This window comes from Aedes albopictus, chromosome 3, assembly GCF_035046485.1.
Source record: "Aedes albopictus strain Foshan chromosome 3, AalbF5, whole genome shotgun sequence".
In the NCBI taxonomy this organism is placed as follows: domain Eukaryota; kingdom Metazoa; phylum Arthropoda; class Insecta; order Diptera; family Culicidae; genus Aedes; species Aedes albopictus.
Genome location: NC_085138.1, coordinates 32,495,072 through 32,517,331, shown reverse-complemented (window position 1 = coordinate 32,517,331; position 22,260 = coordinate 32,495,072). Strand labels below are relative to the sequence as shown.

Below are 22,260 nucleotides of genomic sequence, written 5' to 3'. Positions count from 1 at the left end.
TTTTCGGGAATTTCTCCAGAGATCTTTTAGGATATTTCTACAAGTATTCCTTCAGAGGTTTCTTCAAGGACTTCTCCATATATTCCTTCCAGAATCCTACTAGAGATTGTCCCAATAGGTTTTTCTGGAATTATTCGAAGTATTTCTGTATGAACGACATCAAAAACAAATCTTAAAGAAAATTTTACTAGAGAGTATTCAAATATTAATCCATGAATTACCCAAAAATTTTGTACAAAAATCCTTTAGGAGTCCATCCAATTGTTCCTTCAATAAATCATCTAGAAATTACTGCTTGCACGGATTTCTTCAGATTTTTTTTTTATCCAGGGATTCCCACACAAAAAATCTTCCAAGAATTTGCTAAGAAAACTCTCATGTGATTTCCCAAGGTATTCCTCATGGGGTTTCTTCAGAAATTCCTCCAAGAATTCCTCCAAGAATTCCTCCAGGGATTCACCCGAAAATTCCTTCTGTGATTCTTTCAGGAACAACTTTCGGGATAATTTTTAAAATGCATCCTGGAATTCTTTCAGAAACTCAACAAGGAACTGTTTAAAGATTCTCTTTGGAATTCCTTCCGTGATTTCTCTTGGGGTTTCTTTAGGAACTCCTCCAGGCATTCCTGCAGGAACTGCTACAGGGATTCCTCCAAGAGTTCTTCTACATACTCTTTTTAGGATTCCTTAAGAATTTTTTTTTAAGAATTTCAACGATTTCTTCAATACTTCCTCCTGAGATTTCTTCAGAAACTCCTTCTGAAATTCCCTCAGAAATTGATCCTTGGATTTCTTCCTGGGATTCCTCCAGAAATTTCTCAAGGGAATTCCTTCAGAAATAATTTCCGGATTCTTCTGCGAATTCTTTCAAGGATTCGTCTACAAACTCCTACAGAGATTCTTCCAGGAATTCATCTGAAAATTCTGCTAAAGATTTCTCTAGGAATTCCTCTAGAGATTCCTCCAGGCATTCCTCTAGAGATTCCGCCAGCAACTCCTCTAAGGATTTTTCTAGGAATTCCTTTTCGAATGAGTGTAATCAGTTTCGTACCTTTTAATTCCGCCCTATGTTGCTTATCCTTTGACATTGTCAAAGGATAAGCAACATAGGGCGGAATTGAAAGATACGAAACTGATTACACTCATTCGAAGAGGGTATTCTGCTTAGAGGGTTCGAAAAGTCGGTACAAGATCTAGGAATTCCTCCAAAGATTCATCATGAATTTGATGCAGGCATTCCTTCAGAAGTTGCTCTAGAGATTTCTCAAGAATTCCTCTAGGAATTCCTCCAGAGATTCTTTCCGGAATTCCTCTATAGATTCCGCCAGGAAATCTTTCAGGAATACCTCCAGAAATTCTTCCAGGGATTCTACCTGAAAGTCCTCCGGTGATTCTTCAAGAAAATCCTCCAGAAATTTCTCCTGGGATTTCTCTATGGATTTCTAAAGAAATTCCTCCAGGAAGTCCTCTGGAGATTTCTCATGGAATTTCTCTAGAGATTCCTCCAGGAATTCTTACAGGCATGTCTCTAGGGGTTCCTCAAAGCATTTCTTCAGGAGTTCCTCTAGGGAATGCACTAGTGATTGCTCTAGGAATTTCTCTTGGAGTTTTTCCAGAGATTTCTACAGGGATTCATTCAGGCATTCCTCTAGGGTTTCATTCAGGGACCTTTAAGAATTCCATCAGGAATTACCCCAAGAATACCTTCAGACATTACCCTAGGAATTTCTGCAGAAATTCTTCTAGGAATTCATCAAGTAATTCCGCCAGAAATTCCTTCAGAAATTTCTACGGCAATTTCTTTTGGATTATTCCAAGAGTTCTTTAAGGAATTTCTGCATGAATTCCATGAAAAGGAGGGCCCATATAGCCGAGGCGGTAAACGCACGGGTATTGAGCATGACCATGCTGAGGGTGACGGGTTCGGATCCCGGTCGGTCCAGGATCTTTTCGTAAAGGAAATTTCCTTGACTTCCTTGGGCATAGAGTATCTTCGTGCCTGCCAAACGATATACACATGCAAAATGGTCATTGGCAGAGGAAGCTCTCAGTTAATAACTGTGGAAGTGCTCATAGAACACTAAGCTGAGAAGCAGGCTTTGTCCCAGGAGGACGTTACGTCAAGAAGAGAAGAGAGAGGAGGAGCTTGAATTCCTCCTGAGATTCCTCTTGGAATTCCTTCAAGGATTTCTTCAAGAATTCTTCCAAGGATTTCTTCAAAAAATTCCCCAGGAAATCCTCTAGGAAGGATCCTTCAGAAATTCCCTCTGGAATTGCTCCCGGAATTTATCCAGGAACTATTCCAAGTTTGCCTCCAGACATTCCTCCAGGACTTCATCCAGGAATTTCCCCAGGGACTCCTCCGGGAATCACAAATACCTTCAGGAATTACCCCAAGAAGTTCTCCAAGAATTGATCCAGAAATTCCTCCTGGGATTTCTTCGGAAATTCCTACAGCAATTCCTCCAGGATATTCTCCAGGGGTTGCTTCAGAAATTCTTTCAAGAATTTCTTCAGTAATTTTTTTTTTTTTTCGTTTAAAGAGACTACCCAGAAAGGCATTCGTCTCTGAATTTATTTCATTTTATTTCGAAAGTACAATTGCAGTTTTTTCTATAAGTTTCTTATTTGCTTCTATAATACGGTCTAGCCTCTTACTTTGATAAGTATACCACTCTTCGTGAGGTATATTAATTTCATTAACATCTGGGTTTTCTGGGGTACAATCCATGTCACTTGTTTCCGATTTGTCCGGGTCTGAAGCTCGTTCTTGTTTGCGCTTTTTCTCCGAAAGTGCACCGTTTGAGTTGCCAGCCTTATTGTTTTCCATTTCGCTTTGTTGTTGCTGCGTCGGCGGCGGCGGCGGTGGCGACGGGACCGGCGGCTGCTGCTGCGGTGGTGGCTGCTTCTGCTGCTCTGCATGTCGCGATGGACCAGATACATCGCTGGTTGTTGTTATCTTTTTGGATGTGGCTTCCGAACACTTCATTTTTGGATGTGCTTTGTGGCCGCAGTGTAAACAGGTGGCAATTTGGGATTTATAGGTTACCATACTCATATCATCTCCTAAGCGAATATAAGACGGAATCGGTTCCTTCAACTCTATTCTAACAACTCGTACTCCATTTAGCGTTCCTGGGAAGTATTTTTTCCATACCTCCCTAACGACGGATTTAACTTTGCCATACTTCTTCATGTACTCCGCTACTTCGGCATTTGACATGTCCGGTGGTAGATCATGCACTCTTACATTGATTGCCATATCCTCAAGAAATACAGGAATAATGTATTTTTTCTTCTCCACCTCTAAGTAGTGCTTCATGTTGTGGGCGGAAGCTAGGCGCTCTGCTGCTTCCAGGCTGACCATTTCAATCAGCGTCTGGTGACGGATACTGTGCATCTGGAGATTTCTTACCATTGACATATCCAGTTTCAATTGATCACGGATGAATTTTTGCACTTCTGCTGGGCTGGGACGTTTGGGTAGTACGTTGAAATCAACGACTATCGTGTTTTTTCGAGATATGCCCATTGTTAGTACTCTAACAATAGCACCACGCAAAGATCGATAGCAAAAAGGCTACCGAAACGATCGAGAGCTAGCTGACAACTGCTTCAGTAATTCCTCCAGTAGTTGTTCCAGGGTTTCCTCCATGGATTTATTCAGGAATCCATCCGTGAATTCTTTCAAGAATATCCCCTGCAGCTCCTGCAAATGAGTTACTGTGACTTACTGCGCAATCCTTACATGCGTTGCCGTCACTGTTTCGTAACCATGTGTGTTGCTTGGGGAATATATCCTGTTATTCTTTTACAGTCACTGTGACTCACATTAATTTTCCAGAATTCTCTTAATTCAAACGCACCACGATTCCCTCTAGGAATTGCTTTTTAAATTCCTCCTGACATTTTTTTATTTAGAATATATTCTGTAACGTTTTACGCTATTTATCTTTTTAAATAAAATAAAGTTCTGAATTGGATAAATTTGGATAAATATGTTTTTTTTCAATTATTACTATTTTACTTAATTTGTAGCTTTTGACGTTTTAATCTTTTTTAATGCTGGGTGAGTACGACTGGAATATATTGATTCCGGAATGCTGGCTTTCTCAGTCTTGGGTAAATCAAAACGGCAAGTTTGGCTTTTCCCGACGTTTCGGCTTTTTATTAAGCCTTTTTTTAATTTTTTTATTAAGCTTTTTTTGGCTTCTTATTAAGCTTACCCCTTGAAAACAGGCTTAATAAAAAGCCGAAACGTCGGGAAAAGCAAAACTTGCCGTTTTGATTTACCCAAGACTGAGAAAGCCAGCATTCCGGAATCTTTGTTAAGTTAAAACACATTCAAATTAGATTCGTTGAATTTGGTTTTGTGTTTGAACCGTTTCCTATGATAGAGATTATCCGTTTCATGTAAGGTTTGTGTCTAGGCTAAGCTAATGGCGAGGGTTTTTTCGATGGCGCAAAACAGTTTATGGCCATGTGCGATCGAATTTGGCGCACTTGAGAATAATTGTTGGTATATTGAATAGACGACTGTTTCAATAGCAGGAATTTTACTTGATTAGAGTATTGGACTTGACTTCATCACTTTATAGTTAAGTCGGCTGGAGTGCAGAAGTGAGCTTCGGCGACCTTCTCTCAGTTTGTAGTTTTTAAGTGTTAAAAAATTGGATTTTGTCGCCTGGGGCAGACACTCTGCCTTCTGAGCATTCGTTTAATTTTCGAAAAGCGTCCAAAAAGACGTTTCTTATTTTGGGCCCCTGATGTTCGTCCTCGCACGCCAGTTCCTGGCAGTTAAACGGAGTCAAGGGGAATAGTGCCGGCCTACCTGCATACGGTTTTGGCACGATCGGGCAGAGTACTGGACCACCGACACCCTTTCGCACCTGTAGTCCGGCGAACATTCAGGACAGCGAGCTAACATCGACGATTGGCCAGGAGAAACCACCGTCGACGAACAAAACCTGCGCAGGTGTGTCACTCATGGCCATGAAAAGACACACACAGCACACAACAAAATTTGACGCGCAATGGTGAAAGATTATATACACGTTAATGAATTCAATTGTTTGTTTTGTTCTAATGTTTTAATTTGAATTATTTTCTTCCCTTTTGACGATTATATAATAAATTCACTTCAAATACTTTCTTTCATTTGCTTGTTGTTATTTTTTCTATTTGCTTAGTTCCGTTCTTTGTAAGTTCCGTCATTGATGCAGTTTGAATGTTTGTGTATAAGTTCTAGTACGTTTGGAGATTTCAGTCGAGCAACGGCCGTTCGAGAAAGCCCTTGAGAGTAGAGTCTTAGTTGGGCAAATAAAAAATGAACCGGTGGTTTCTGGTACGCGAGAGTGGCGCAAAAGCCACCGAGCTTTTAGGTCCTCTCGAACAATCTAGCTACGCCAATGCGGGATTCCTTTGAGTATTTCTTGCGGGGAATTCTTTAGGGATTCTTTTGAGGATTTCTCCCGGGACTCCTTTCGGGATCTTTCTTGTGCTGTTTCATCAGGGATGCCTCCAGGATTCTTCATGGGTTTTCTCCGAGAATTTCTTCAATTTTACCTCTTAGGATTTAGTTATTTTTTTCCAGGTTTATTTTAGGGATTTTTCCCACGAGTCATGTAGGGATTCTTTCAGAAGTTTCTTCTGAGGTTCCTTCGGTGATTTCTTTCAGAGATCTTGGGCTGAAAGTCTCTACAATAGAGATAAATCAATTAATTCAGAATCTTCCCCGGGATTCATTGAGGTGTTTCTTCATTGATTTTTTATATAATTCGTGGATTTCTTCCGGAATTCTCTCAGTCATGGTTACCAGGCTTCCTTCATCGAGTTCTCCCGGGTTTCTTTCACGGATTCTTCCAGGAATTCCTTTAAGAATTTATCCCATGTTTCTTTCATATATTCCTTCATAGATTTCTCCTGGGGTTCCTTTTGGGAGGGCTGCAAAACGGTGAGTCGAAAAGGAGAGCGTCCAACATAGCTCTGGTCCTCACAAGTTGCTACCTCATGCTTCCACGGGTCAAGCGATGACAAAGACCGCCAGCTAAGAGTTATGTGCTCAGCTGGCAGTGCAGCTAAATTGAGGAGGTACGTCTCGAGCGTCTGTTCACCAAGGAGGTGCGCCGGTTCAACACACGCCGACTGGAAGACGCTGCGGTGGAAAGGTCCTTCGTCGAGGAGATAGAGAACCTTGCTGCGGATATTCCAGAAGGTGGAAGCGTAGAAGATCAATGGAGCGTCATCAGGAACGCCTTCATCGCCACTGGCGAGAATAATTTGGGTGAGCTACGCACCCGAAGAAAGCAGTGGATCACAGATGATACCTGGAGGAAGATTGAGGAGCAAAGGAACGCCAAAGCCGCGATAGAGCGAGCGAAAACACGAGGAGCCAAAGCCGTAGCCCGTCAGCGCTATTCGACTCTCGAGAAGGAAGTAAAGCGGTCATGTAGGCGGGACAAGAAAGCGTGGGCGGACTTTTTAGCCGACGAAGGCGAGAAAGCCGTAAATATCGGCGACATCCGTCTTCTCTACGGTGTTTCACGTCGCTTAAGGTGAATATATAACGAAACCACCCCTCGAATTTTCAAGAGCACAAATCTGAAGAACCAAATATCTCACCACGCTAAAAAGTTGATCGATTGGTCACTCGCTGGTGGTGACCAATCGATCAACTTTTCATCACCATCCTTCATTTGGTTCTTCAGATTTGTGCTCTTGAAAATTCGAGAGGTGGCTTCGTTATATATTCACCTTAAATGGGACTAAGATAAATGCTACGATGCTCGGGAAAGACACGTTTGGACAGTTACTGTCCGACTCGGCTGACCAGTTGAAATGCTGGTCCGAGCACTTTGGAAAACTTTTTCAAGTGCCACCAACACCTCAGCATGATCCGCCAAGGGTTCGACGCATTACCCGTGTCAACACCGATGCTCCATCAGTGAAGGAGATAGAAACAGCCATTCGGTGAATGAAATCGAGCAGGGCTTCAGGGATCGATCGCATATCAGCTGAGATGCTCAAAGCTGACCCCGTAGTATCCGCACATCTACTGCATCAATTATTCTGTAACATATGTAGCATATGAGCAGATCTAGTAAGCCGATCAAGTTAGCATAGGTTAGTTTGACACTCATTGTACTATTCCTAATCGAGACACGCAATAAACAAGTCGATAAAACAGATTGCTGCTTCATTAATGCGAGGACTACTTCAATTCAGAAGTGGGATCTGAACGAAAGCTTTGAAGGAGAAGAGCTGAATATTTTTCGTGAGCGTTGGAGAAGTTGGACTTTAAGGAGAATCGTTAACAAAGAGGAAAACTTGGACAAGGGATAGTCGGAAACAGGATGAATGCGTATAACGGAAGGATGATGATGAAACCTGAAGACGTTCGAAGCTTAATTTCTGAGTTTGTTCCGGAGAAGGTTTCTGCGGATAAATGGATCAGAAGGATTGAAAGTTTGAGGACCACATTTGACTGGGACGAGCGGACAATTTTACATTATGCGGTGATGCGATTGGGAGAGGTGTCACAATTGTGGTATGAAGGAGTTGAAGACACTATCGAAGGATGGGCAGACTTTAAGCAAAGAATGGTTCGAGCGTTTCCAGCGAGAATAGATGAAGTAGATGTCCATAATGCCCTGTCGGTGCGAATGAAAAGGTCGAATGAATCATATGAAAATTTTGTCTACGACGTTGTTTTTCAAGCGAGAGCCGTGAATCTTAGCGAAGCTGCCATAATCAAATATGTGATCAATGGTATTCCGGATTCCAACCTAAGACTGGCCTTATGTATTGCAAATTACACTACGGTGGAGAAATTACTGGACGCTATCTATCGGTATGAAAGTCAAACGAAAATGCGGTTGGTTAACGAAGAACTCCGTTCAAGTTTTCATCAAGAGCGAGTGCGTAAAGAAGACAATACCAGATGCTGTTTCAATTGTGGTCAACGAGGTCATTTCGCCAGAAATTGTTATCAAAACTCAATTCAAAATCAAGTACAACACTCTTCCTCGGGAAATCAAGACAACCATTGTACTCAAGGACAACTCAACGATGTGCTGGCGGCAAACGGAGAAACTCAAGATGGATCAAACACGTGCTATATGTCTCGACAAAGTATAGAAAATCATGGTAGGGTTAGCATAAAGGGTGATACGGTCAAAATTTGGTCAAACATTTTTTTTAATAACTTTAGACTGTGTACACCAAAACAGCTGATTTTTGGACCAGTAATGCTACATTATATGTAGCTTATACCATAAAATTTTCATCAAAATCGAATGAGTAGTGGTTGATATATAGATAAAACCATCGACCTACCTTTTTAAAATTTTGTACAAAGGCGCTCCATAGTAAATTTTCGGAAATTTAAGGTCAGTAAAGCACAGTTTTGATTATAGAACTATCAATTCTGCTCCGATTTTTATTAAAATTTTACAGTATAATACTATTATGTAAATATGTTCTTAGTAAAATTTTGAGCCATTTTGTATGAATACTTTCAAAGTTGTAGCAGTTTGAATATGAAAAAAACTAACCGGGTGCCACTTAAGCAAATATAACTTTGTAACGGCTGGATCAAATTGAATGAAATTTTCACATTACATTTTGATATGCATACTTCACATAAAGAAAAATTTTCATTGAAATCGGTTAAGTATCTCTGGCTCTATAAATAAAACAGTAAAAATGTGTGAATCCTCCTTGCACAAAATTTTAAAATTGCAGATCTCAGGGTTCAACAATATCTCCGCAAATACTAGACCGATTTTGATGAAAATTTTATGGTACAAGCTACATATAATGTACCATTACTGATCCAAAAATCAGCTGTTTTGGTGTACCCAATCTAAAGTTATGAAAAAAATTGTGTGACCAAAATTTGGCTTGACTTGACAAAATTTGACAAAATTTGACCACCTAAACAAATATAACTTTGTAATGGCTGGATCAAATTGAATGAAATTTTTACACAACATTTTGATATGTATACTTTACATACAAAAAAATTTTCATTGAAATTGGTTCAGTATTTCTGGCTCTATAAATAAAAGAGTAAAAATGTGTTCTTATTTTTTAATCCACTTTGTACAAAATTTTAAAAATGCAGTTTTCAGGATTCACAATATCTCCGCAAATACTAAACCGATTTTGATGGAAATTTTATGGTATAAGCTACATATAAAGTACCATTACTGGTTCAAAATTCAGCTGTTTTGGTGTACGCAGTTTCAAGTTATGAAACTAATTGTGTGACCAATTTTTGACCGTATCACCCTTTAGAGCAGGCTTATTTTGATATACTTATTAGATTGAATAACTGTTTAGTCAAATCAGAGGCTTTATTTGATACAGGAAGTCCTATTTGTTTAATTAAAAGTAGTCTTATTTCAGGAAAAATTCGATTTCTAAAACAGTTTCAAAATTCTTACGTAGGTTTAAACGATTCAAAGTTAAATATTTTAGGAGTTTTTGATTCAGAAATTGTCATTGATAATTATATTTATAAATTGCAGTTTAAGATTGTGCCGGATTCCACGATGCGCCCGATGTGTATTTTGGGATCGGATTTCGTAAGGAACAACAACCTGTTAGTTGAGTATGACGGTCGAGTAATACAATTTGCGATTAGAAAACAAACAACTATAGAAGAGCCTTTGAAGTTGGCGACATGTGCAGATGGTTCACTGTTTGAAATCAACAACATTGAGGTAAGCACTGACACATTTTTGAAAACTGATGTAGATGCATTAGATATTGGCGATAGCGACATTTCTTTGGAAAATATTAATAGGATCAAATCTCTTTTTATTGAATATTATGGTAATCTAAATTCAAAACCGATAAATCCAGATTTTAAATACACAATGACTATCAATTTATCAGATAAGCGACCATTCAATTTTTCCCCACGTCGTTTATCGCATAGCCAGAAAATTGAAGTTGAATCCCAAATAGATAAATTATTGAAAGATGGTGTGATTAAAGAAAGTTGTTCTCCATATGCTAGCAGAATAGTTCTAGTAAAGAAAAAAGATAAATCGTGGAGAATGTGCGTCGATTACAGAGAATTAAATAAAATAACCATAAAGGATAGATATCCATTACCGTTGATAGAGGATCAACTTGATAGTTTAAAAAACAAAAAATATTTTTCGACTTTAGACCTCAAAAATGGATATCATCATCTTCATATTGATCAAAATTCTCAAAAATTCACTGCATTTGTTACACATTTAGGTCAATTTGAATATACGCGAGTTCCGTTTGGATTATGTAACGCACCTTCAGCATTTATGCGATTTATCAATACAATATTTAGACCTCTTTTGAAAAAAGGAAAAATCAGGATATATATGGATGACATTTTAATAGCAACTGAGACAATCGAAGAGCATTATGAAATATTGAAAGAAGTTTTCGAAATTTTAAACCAAAATCATTTGCAGCTACAATTGGCAAAATGTTCATTTCTGAAAACCAATATCGAATATCTCGGATATCATATAAGTGCAAATGGTATACAGCCAAGCGAAAAACACATTGAATGCATCAAAAATTTTCCAATTCCAAGAAATATTCGTGATGTAAATAAATTTATTGGTTTGGCAAGCTATTTTAGAAAGTTTATCGCTAATTTTTCTATGATTGCAAAACCATTATATGACCTTCTAAAAAAAGATAAAAAATGTTTCAGTTTTCGAGAGACAGAGATGAACGCTTTTGAATTATTGAGGGATAAACTAATTGCGGATCCAATTTTGAAAGTTTATTCACCTCATGCTAGAACAGAGCTACATACTGATGCAAGTTCTCATGGATTTGGTGGTGTGTTAATGCAAGAACAATCAAATGGAAACATGCATCCTGTCATGTACTACAGCCAAAGAACAAATAAACATGAATCAAGATTACATTCATTTGAATTAGAGACACTGGCAGTAGTAAATTGTATTAAAAGGTTTAATATATATTTACAAGGTATTTCATTTACTATTGTAACGGATTGTATTGCTTTGAAAGAAACGTTAAAAAAGAAAGATATCAACGCTAAAATAGCAAGATGGGAAATATTTTTATCTGAATATGATTACGACGTCATACATAGAAATTCTTCTAATATGAAACATGCTGATGCTTTATCTAGAATCCCAGAAATTTGTGTTATTGAAAATAATTTAGATTCTTTTGAGAGGGCTATCATAGCTAGTCAAATTCAAGACACCGAGATAGAAAAAATTCGTCAACTTTTAGAAATTCAAGAGGACAAAAACTATGAGCTAAGAAATGGAATTGTTTACAGAAAGGGGAAAAGAAATCAATTACTGTTTTATGTTCCCAAAAACATGGTCAACCAAATATTAAAAATGCATCATGATGATTTTGGACATTTTGGCACTGAAATAGTTTATGAAAATATTATTAAATCGTATTGGTTTCCAAAAATGAAAGAAAAAATATCCAAATATATTGAAAACTGTCTTAAATGTATTATATTTTCGAAGAAAAATTTTAGTAGAGATGGACCATTGAATATAGTAGAGAAAGGCAGCGTTCCTTTCCATACAGTTCATATTGATCACTATGGACCTTTGACATTGTCCAATTGTAAATTTAAATATGTTTTTGTTGTGGTTGATGCTTTTTCAAAATTTTTAAAGCTATACCCATGTAAAACGACGAATACCAGCGAAGTTTTGAAACACTTAAAATTGTATTTTTCAAGTTATTCAGCACCTGTTCAAATAGTCTCCGACCGCGGAAGTTGTTTTACGTCTAACAGTTTTAAAGAATTTTTACAGCAATTCAATGTTAAGCACATTCTAACTGCTACTGCATGTCCTCAAGCTAATGGGCAGGTTGAAAGATTCAACAGAGTTCTAACTCCAGTATTGGCAAAGTTAATTGATTCAAATCCTCGTCGTGGATTCACATGTATTTTACAAGATGCTGAACATTTTATAAATAATACGTTTTGTAGATCGATTGCTAATACACCATCTCAAGTTCTTTTTGGTATAACACAACGGTTTTCTGAAAATGCAAACGTAGAAAATATTCTAAATTCAAATAATGAAATGATAAGAGATTTGACGAAAATTCGAGAAAAAGCCATAGCTGTCAATAGAGCCGTTCAGCTTTATAATAAAAAACAATATGATTCTAAATGTAAGTCTACTTCAGTTTATCAAGAAGGTGATCTAGTGTATATACCTCATCATTCAAATTCCGGTGGATCGTCTAAACTCAAACCACATTTTAAGGGACCTTACATAGTTAAAAAGGTGCTCGCGAATAATCGTTATGTAATTGGTGATATAGAAGGATACCAACTAACTCGTTTACCTTTCACGGGTATATTCGATCCGACAAATATGAAATTGTGGAAAACGGAAGTCGATCAGACATAGTGCACATCGGGGGCGATGTGTTTGATCAGGATGGCCGAGCTGTAGCATATGAGCAGATCTAGTAAGCCGATCAAGTTAGCATAGGTTAGTTTGACACTCATTGTACTATTCCTAATCGAGACACGCAATAAACAAGTCGATAAAACAGATTGCTGCTTCATTAATGCGAGGACTACTTCACGTATGAGAAACCGCGACATTTCTGACCGACCGGATACAAGGCGTGTGTGTCGTTCTCAAAGTCCTTTACAAAGTGTTCCTTAACCAGATACAGGAGAAAATTGACGCAAGTCTCCGAAAGTAGCTAGCAGGATCCGTGCCGGACAATCGGGAAACATGTGGAAGCCCTCAGGCGCAAGGGTGTCACTGAGAAAATCATCGGCCTCATTGAAGCACAGTACAGGGCATATACGTGCAGAGTACTGCACAACTGTGTCTTGTCCCGTCCCATCCGGGTCGTTGCTGGAGTGAGGCAAGGATGTATACTATCACCGCTACCTACTGTTCCGACGAGATCCGGATAGGTTCGACTGACCGTGAACCAAATCGTGGATTTTTGTGGCAGCCCATTACAATGGAGCACCTAAATGACTTCGAACTGGCGCTGCTCTCCTAGCTCAACGGCGCTCTGATATGTAGAGCAAGCTCGATGATCTTGCCAATCGCTCCTCAGCGGCAGGTCTTACCAACGTCCAACAAGACCAAAACGTTGGATGTAAACACGGTCAACCCTTCTAGCTTTACGGTAGCTGGGCAATCAGTGGAGCTATCAACGTTCAGCTTCCAATATCTTGGTAGCCAGGGGGGTGGCAATGGCGGAATCAAGATCGACATAGGTGCACGGATCAAGAAGGCGAGGGCTGCCCTTGCGAGTTTAAGAAAGGTATGAAAAAACAACCAGATCAGTCTACGCACCAAAATCCGAGTTCTCAATTCGAACGTGAAATCTATGCTGCTATACGCCAGTGCAATCTGGTCTGTATCAGTGGAGAACACTCAACGGCTGCAGGTCTTCATCTATAGATGTCTGCGGTATATAATTCGTGTATGGTGGCCTCACAATTGGATTTCTAAAGTGGAGCTCCATCGTCGATGTTATCAAAAGCCGACAGAAATTTGACCTGGTCCCAGGTCAAAACGATGGCTGGAAATCGCCCAGGATGGAGATCTTTCAATTCTGCCCTCTGTACCACAACCGTGGGTGCCCAGGACTGAAAGTAAGTTCCTTCGCTATAGACTATTTTACATGTTTCCAGTGGCAGGCACGAAGACACTCTATGCCCAAGGATGTCGAGGAATTTTGCTTTACGAAAAGTTCCTGGACCGACCGGGAATTGAACCCGCCACCTTCAGCATGGTCGTGCTGAATACCCACGCCTTTACAGCTGTGGCTATAGGGGTTCTTATCTGAGTCGTTTGGCATGACATTGTTGGTTTTAAGTATCAGATGCTTATACCAATAAACGATAACTACAACCGAATTGAATATATACGTTTCATAAGAAGACATAATTGAGTGATTGACTGTTAAATAGTTTCATTAGTCTGCAACAAACTATGTAAGTCTGTTAGAGTAAATAAACAATGCCGTCCTTCGCCGAGCCCTGAAACCTGATAGGCATGAGAATCGTTATGTTTTCGCGACTGTCAACCATTATCATGTGGCGTCTCACGCATAACTCGTCCGCTACATCAACAATGTACCACCTATACCCACATCAACCAAATCTGATTAAGTTCCGTTTCGTTCCTTGTCACGCATGTGTCTCCACCCCTTCCTCAAAGACACGCACATCTTCATTGTTTGTTATAGATGCCGCCTTCCGCCTTGGCGCGCAACTAAATAATTGTCCATTTAATTACGCGTCAGAAACCCTTACCATGCACATCACGAAAAAAGCTGAAACCCAAACGAGCAATCGTACCTTTTGCTTGGGCAGCAAATAAACGTCGTCTCACCTACATACCTAGGTACGTGTACTAAACGGTCCGATGGATGGTTCGTTCTGATTCGCAACGGCTGAGACACCACGCGTCTCCATCTGCAAACGAATCGTCCTACCCTCTAGCACCGCGGTGGAGAGCGCCTGGTTTTGGTCAAATCCGAACAACCGAGGCGAGGTCATGGTTGAGCGATCCTTCTTCGTTCGACATCCGACCGACGGACCAGCGGCTGCGGCTGGCTGGTTGGACCAATTCGGAAACTGGAACGAACAGCAATCGCGACATCGAAGCAATACTTCTCTCGGAGCACTTCTCTCCACACGAAGGTCGAACGCATGCGTGCCTGCGGCCCTTAATTGCATAATCGACGACGACGACAACGATGAGGACCCAATAGGTAGGTAATGGATGATGGGACCATCACCGTCATCACCGTCATCATCGTCGTCGTCGTCGTCGGGCAGCCAAGCACCTCGCGAACTCAACTCAACAGAACAGAACGTCGGACAGTTGCCGCCGAGCGTTAGCAGAGTAAACATGTTCCATTACTACCACTACAACTGGCAGAAGTGTTGGCAAGGACCGCCGCGCCGCGACGGGGGCACGGATCTCCCGTAGCGTTTGTTCCCTTGGCCCTGAGTTTGTGGTTCTGGGTTTAGAGTGCAGCACAAAGAAGAGAAGGATTTCAGTGTGTTGGTTGGCGTCCCCAGTGTGCAAGGATATTTTGTGCGGTGCGCGCGGGACGGGGGAGGTTTGTTCGGTTCTAAGCGACGACACGGGGAGAGCAGCAGAACATTCTGTGGATTTCCGGTGGATAGGTACAACAAGTGGCGTGTAAGGAAGCGTGTTGTTTTTTCGGTGGTGTACACTGTGCAACGAACTTAGGAAAAGGGAAAGTGTATGAGGTGATCAGTTGCAGATTGTAGGTCGAGGTTAACTGTTTTTTGGTCCATGTTTGAAAATTTTTGACCCAATAGATTTAAAGTTGTTGTTTAACATCTTTTAGGCATACTGATGAGTATTTAAGTTTGATTAGGCGTTTTGGTTTAAGTCTTTTTTAAACCTTTTTTTTAAATCAAAAAAGTAAGGCTTGCTTAAGCATAATTATTTTTGTGTTGCTTTATTATCTACATTAGTGTTGCAAGCACTCATGCATGGGGTTTATCAAGGGGCATTAGCATTTTCATCTGCTTTCTTTGCATTTCTCATAGGAAATAGATTGCACTGGAAGGATTCCATAGTTCGACTTTTGTTTGGCAGCCAGTTTTGGTAAGCATTTGACCATCTTGAACAGACTGAGATTTTTTTACTTATTCGTTTATTTGGAAGGCTCGGGCAAAACTGAGAAATTGTCAGTCTGTAAGTTGTGTTTGTGGATGGCACTTAGCACTTTTTTTTTCCTAACGATAATCAGCTACTATGCAGCGTTTTTTTATGGTAGGAAATTTTGTGTTGTCGAACCTTTATTCATATTGGATCCTTATGTATCAACGCATTTCGAAGCTACTTCTAAGTTTCCAAAGCTCCCACAGAGCAAAAGTTCCTTTGCATTTACAAAGAGGAAGTCAAGATAAGTGATGGGAAATATAATATTTTCGCTGCCCCTTTGTATTTATCGACGACACTTTTTCCATAGCTAACCCATTATACATGATGATACCATAAACTAAAATTGATTTTTACATTTTTCCATGATTTTTTGCAACATTTCTCACTTATCTTTTAAACATAAACAGTCTGATAGTGGAGTTTTCGTTTACTATTTTAGCGCAGTATGTATGCTAGATAAACTATTTGAGATACATGTTTCTTCCCTTCCTTTCCAATTTCATTCCGTTTCTTTTTTAAATAACGAAATACATTCTTGAGAGATACGAATTCTAAGTTTTTCTCAGCACTTTTGTTATAGCACTCAAGGCGAAACTGGATGCATATTCTCATTTTCCAGTATTTGATTTTTTTCATTAAATTACGGGGCAATATTTTGAAAATCGGTTTCCGTACACAGAGAAAGTTTATTAATTATTTTTTTTTTAACATTAACCTTCCTTTTGCATCACGTTGGGAACAGATCACTGACGCAGTGTACGGTTTGGGTCAAAAATGACCCTAATGCTAAAGGAGGGTTAACCTATTTCTATACTCATTCAGAAATAATATTCTATATTCTTTCAAGTGGAAAATGTTTCTCAGTTTGACAAAAAAAAAATGAGAATAAATTTCTAAAACCGAAATGGTTTCTGTAAAACTAATAAACATGTTCAACCAGAAAAAAAGCAGGAGATAACTTGATCTTTCGTCTACATGAGTGTGGAAACCACTTAACCAAATATTGCCTCAATATTAAAAAAAATCAAAAAACAAAAAATGAGGTAATGCATCGAGTTTTGCCAAGGGTTTATCTTTAATTTACAGTGAACTATTTTCCGAAATTCTTCTTGAGGAATTGTTATTGATCCAAAAAACCTGTTGAATTTCATGCAAAAGGATTTCTCAGTTTGTTTTGGAAAAGCATCTTTTTTATTTTCTGATTCCAATAATAATTCTAATTTTATTACATAATACATATGAGAAGTAGCTGTGATTATTAATACTCAAGTTAGTCCCCTAACAAGCCCAGGTTCATCATCATTACTCAAGTTATTTTTTGCATGTAATCATAGAATTATTATTAGATAATTTATGGTGAACTTTGTAAATAAGCATCCCCAACTCCTACAAGAGTTTACTTGGTGAAACGGAAAAGAAGACTTCTTCAGATTTTTCCGAAATTTGAAAGAATTTTAATATTTTTTTATTACAACCATGTACGTGGCTTGCAAAATAAAACGAACGCCATGAACTTGCCATTAACACGTGATGATTTCAGAATCGTGCTCCAAAATTTTTTACATGGATTTTTTTCCGAATTATGGCAAAAATTAAAGTTTTCCACTATTTCAACATTTCGAATGCATTGTAAAGAACCAATTTCAAATCATTTGGTATGGATTGAAAGCATACCTAACTTCCAATCAGCAAATTCATCAAATTGATGAAAATCGTACTATAAGAGATTATGTGGAACAATCTCCTCAAATTTTATTAAAAAAATAAAATAAAAATAAAACAAAAACTAATCCTCCAGTTTTTATCCAACAAGAAACATTGTTTCTCAAAAAAAAAATATTGGTTTGATTTTAAAAATGATTTTTTTTTATTTTTAATCACTTAACCTAATTTTACAGCTCCTTTTTTTCACTAGGGTACTACGTGAGCGATTCCAATTGGATGCTGCACGTCCACTTTGTACAGCGCCTAAATGTATTCTATTCTATTCTACTTTATTGAACTGGTTCCTTCGTGCTTCTTTCACTCTTCTACCCTGTCCATGATAGAATGATGAGCACGATGATGCTGATGTGTGGATGCTGTTCCTTTTCCAGTCCGATTGGGGGTCCATTATGAGTTGCGGTTCGCCGATATCCAAATTCCGGGTCCGTTAGAGCTATATGCTCCGAAGAGGGTCAGGTGCCAGCTGCTCTCGGGGGGAAGAGCAACTGACGAAAAATTGCAAGTGCCGGGGCTGGGTTCGAACCCATGACCATCCGCTTATGAAGCGAACGTGTGGACCACTACTTTCTCCTATCTCATATTGATCCCGGCGATGAAACAGAGCATAACACACGTGTTAATGAAATTCAACAAACCAGGCTACCGTAGCGGACGGTTTTGCATTCATGACCATGGGTAGCTGTGAATATGATAGTTTCGACTCCGCAGAATGAGCTTCGTGATTTTATCTAGCACCGTTATTGAACCAAATTGAGTTTCGAGGAGTTTTTTAGGTCCTTCATAAAACATGACGAATTTCAGTATCTTGTCATGACAAACTGATCTAATAATTTTTATGACTTATTCGACTTGTACATGGTTTTGAGAACCGTAAAAAAACGTTATACCTTTTATTTTTGGTTCCAAGAACATCTTCTACTCTATATGACTTAAAAATGGGTATCAAGTCATTGGGCCGAAATACATAGACTTAATGCGTCAGCCAGGCTTGATAATCCTCCTCGAAATCAAAAGAGTTTTGCAAAATGCTCTAGAGCGGTGTTTTGCTCTTACCTCGTCGCGAGAGAGCGAACGAACCCCAAACAGAGAGGCAATAAAAACTGAGCGAGGAAGAGGGGAACGAAAAAAGAGCCGATGATTATTTCGGGCTTTTGAGTGCGATTTTCGCCTCGAGAGTCTTTCTTTGTATGGGAGTGGAACGCGCGAGAGCTTTTTGAGTGTGAGTGGACGTGAGAAAAACAACAAGCAATTATGAGTGTTGGACGAACACCTCGCTGCGCGGCAAGCTTGTGCTCGGTGCTGTTGAGGATTTGCGTTGTGATTTCTGAGTTTTATTTTCACTCCTCAGAAAATCGCCGAAATCACTTCCTCATTTTCTCGCGAGGGAGTTTCTGTCAAGCCTGCCTATTTCCGACCAAACGATATATCGGCCTGATGATCTCTTCGACCTAGCAACTTTACTGGCTTAATGACCCTATCGACCTAATAAAGTTTTCAGCTTAACGGTCTGTTGGCTTATTTCGATAATACTGTAAATATTTTGACGAAACTGCAATGGAAAAGCATGAACTCTATTTAAGTCAAAAACAGAATCCATTTAAGTAATGAATCCATTTACGTAATGGATCCATTCAAGTATCCCTGACTCATTACCTAAATGGAGGTTTGAGTGTACATACATATTTAGAGAAAAAAAAATTCAAGAAAGAATTCTAGAATCGGGTTTTTGTTGTCTCATTTTTTGATTTTTTGTTTACCTTAATCCTTTTTTAACTGTATATGAATAATATTTCTCTGCTATTAAAAAAAAATCAAAAAACAAAAAACAATGAGGAAATACATTTTGCTTCGCCTTAAAAACATTCTTTTTCAAACGTGGAGCACTTTTAAAAAGTTTTTGAAGTCGATTTTGGTGAATTTTCTGGATAAAATTTCAGAAAATTTTGAAAAAGGTGCATGGAAGCACAGAAATTGAGAAATTAAGAATTCCTTTGAATATGCAAATGTGTCAAAAGTTGTTTTGGATTGTGTTGATGTCGAAATTGTACTTTATTTCCTGCTTATTCCCCAATTACAGCTAGGAGTGAAAACATTTAGAAAAAACTGCTCTGGAAAATGAACGAAAATGACTTCCGAAGATACATATAAAAAAGTGTTTTGAGAAACGTTGGAAATAATGGTAAATGGTCTCCTTAAAGAAATTCTTTTTGCCGTATTTTCTTGGAATCGGAATTTAATTTTCTTGAAAAACATGATCCTCTTTTTTTAACTGTTCCGTATAGCAATGGTAATGTGCAGCAAAGTTGATACGACCATGGCAAGATGAAAGAGTAAACGGGTTAACGTGATGCTGTCTAACCATGATTAAAAACTTGATTGCCATAACACAATATTTTTCATCAAACAATCTTATGGTAATGGTCAGTTTTCCATAAGGTATATATTGACTTTTTCTCTAACATTTTAGTTTTATCTTACCTTAGCCGTTTTTTTCAGAATATACCTCAAAAAAATATCTCAATAATGTTCAACTCCTGAACCCAAAGGAAACCGGTTACCGTATTTCCAAAAGAATGATGCAGACCAACAAAAAGTAAATGTTTTCATTTTTTGTTTATTTGTTTTTAAATTTTGTGGTGGTTTATTAAATGAGGGGGCTGGGACCCCCGATCTCCCTTTAACCAGGGCCAGAGGATTACCAATAATCTCATCAAGGAATTTTACAAGCCTCTCGAAGTTTCATAACGTGTATCGTCAGAAATTGTACCCAAATGCTGAGCTCTGAGCCGGAACCCATAATGGACGACCCCCAATCGGACTGGGAAAGGAACAAAACAGCCACACATCATTTCATCATCGTGCTCATCATTCTACCAAGGACAGGGTAGAAATGTGAAAGCAGCACAAAGGCAAACCAGTTCGATATAGTAGAGTAAGAATATAATAGAATACATTTAGGCGCTGTGCAAAGTGTAACTGCAGCCGCCAATTGGAATCGCTCACGTAGTGCCCTAGTGGACAAAAGAGCTGTAAAATAGGTTAAGTGGTTAAGAATAAAAAAAAATACTAAAATCATCAATGCATTAGATTAGTAATACAGCGCGAGTTTATAGCTCAGGTAGAGTTCTTGATAGATATACTCCAGAAAATGTTATTTCATTTTTTTATTTGGTCACAACTTTGTATTATTTCTCCAGTAATTTCATAACAAGTTACGTGTTTCGTGTTAAAATTGCTCGGAGAATACCTCTGGAAACTTCTGTAGCTGCTTCGAAGCAGGTTCTTTCGAAAATTTCATCAGAAATGGCTTGAAATTCAATATGCATTATTGTTTGCTTGGGTGTTGTTTCAAATTTTTTAGTTTATTTTTATTTTTTCTTATGTTATATATATTATATTTCATATTATAATTTAGGTTAATTTTGACAACAAAATAAACGAACAACAAACAAAATAAACGAAAAAAAGTATGCAAAAGTACTTATCCGTCTAAATATGTGCATTTCATTGGCATTAACATTTTGCCAGTTTGCTTTGAATAGAAATTAAAAAAAAAATCATGTCATAGATGTTCCTATTTTTTCTTATATCAACTATAGTGTATCGGTTCCCCTATAGCGTTTAGTGAGTCTGATAGCATCCTCATTAAAACTAGGGATTGAAGCGCTGTTTGCGTTGTTTCTTATTTTAGTATTTTTGTTAGAAGTAAGCACGTATGAAATCGATCGTATCACCGATCTACAGTGACTCTCAGACAAATATCCAAGATCACTAACAAGTAGCCATTCCGTGGTATTTGTGGATATGCAGAGTGGCTCTCAGACCCTAACATTCTTTTGAATCTCAGTGCAAGTTATACCAGATTAGATCAATTACGGAAGAGTAACTATTGACATGTACAGTCAGTCTTAGCTAAGCTAAGCTAAGTACTCACTCCTAACAATAATTACAGAAATAAGACGGGTTCCATCCAGAATGACGGAAAAAAACATACGTGTTCATGTGTTCAGAATTCAAAAAACAAAAAAGATTTTTTCCTACTTTTGTGTTTTTTTTTAAAGTGTTTTCGCATACATTTATTAAAAAAAATGAAGCATGAAATCCCAAAGTGATAAGAAAAAAAAACTGCCTGAGAACTTATCCTAACTTATTTTTAAAAATATACATATTTCGTTGCGAAAAAAAATCTGTAATATTTAATATGTTACGATTCCATGACATTTAAAAGGTGACCAAAACATCATTGTTTCAATGATTTAGAAACAAATTTATACGCTTTTAAGGACCTCAAAGCCATTTTGTGATATGCAATACAGTTCATAAAATCAGCCAAAAATGTTGAAGTTTGATTGCCTAAGACAGGTTTGGTTTTTGATGGATTAACGTAAGGTGGGTGGCGATGAAGTAAAACTGTATGAAAAGTTTTTAGAGAATCAAAAATGGGCTCATTTTCAAAACATTGAAAGTTTCAGAGGACGCGGCAGAAATTTTCACAACCCAAAAAAGTCGAAATATTCCACAAAATCCCAAAAATAGTTTCCTTTTGTCCGTTTTAATGGCTAGTTTCCACTTGATAAGTACTGTGTAAAAGGATAGGACAAGTAATGCTCACGTAAAACTTTTGCAAACAAAATTACTTAGGCGTTCGCAGTTGATAAGTAATTCACAGCCAGAAAGATTTGCCAACAGATGGCACTGTCATGCGATGCTGTCAGTCATGTTGTTGATTTTCCGTACGGAATAATATGTCGATGTATTATTCCGTGAGTAAAAGGGACATTTCTCTTTCTTTGTGTTTCTTCTTTCGCGCCTGCGCGTTCACAGTGTGCATTAGTATT

At 38.4% G+C, this 22,260-nt stretch overlaps 1 protein-coding gene across 12 annotated transcripts in view; it reads left to right on the top strand.

The window, feature by feature from the left end:
• LOC109415966 (high affinity cGMP-specific 3',5'-cyclic phosphodiesterase 9A) overlaps nt 1-22,260 on the top strand; it is a 680,025-nt gene that overhangs the window by 146,857 nt on the left and 510,908 nt on the right. For 3 of the 12 annotated variants that reach the window (XM_062856638.1, XM_062856635.1, XM_062856632.1), the window contains exon 1: nt 14,813-15,202. The exons of 6 other annotated variants lie outside the window; for them this stretch is intronic. The gene's annotated coding sequence lies outside the window, so the exon portion shown is untranslated. Of the gene's footprint in view, nt 1-14,812; nt 15,291-22,260 lie in introns of those variants that run through there. 3 more of the 12 variants (XM_062856636.1, XM_062856634.1, XM_062856631.1) reach the window with 2 other exon arrangements.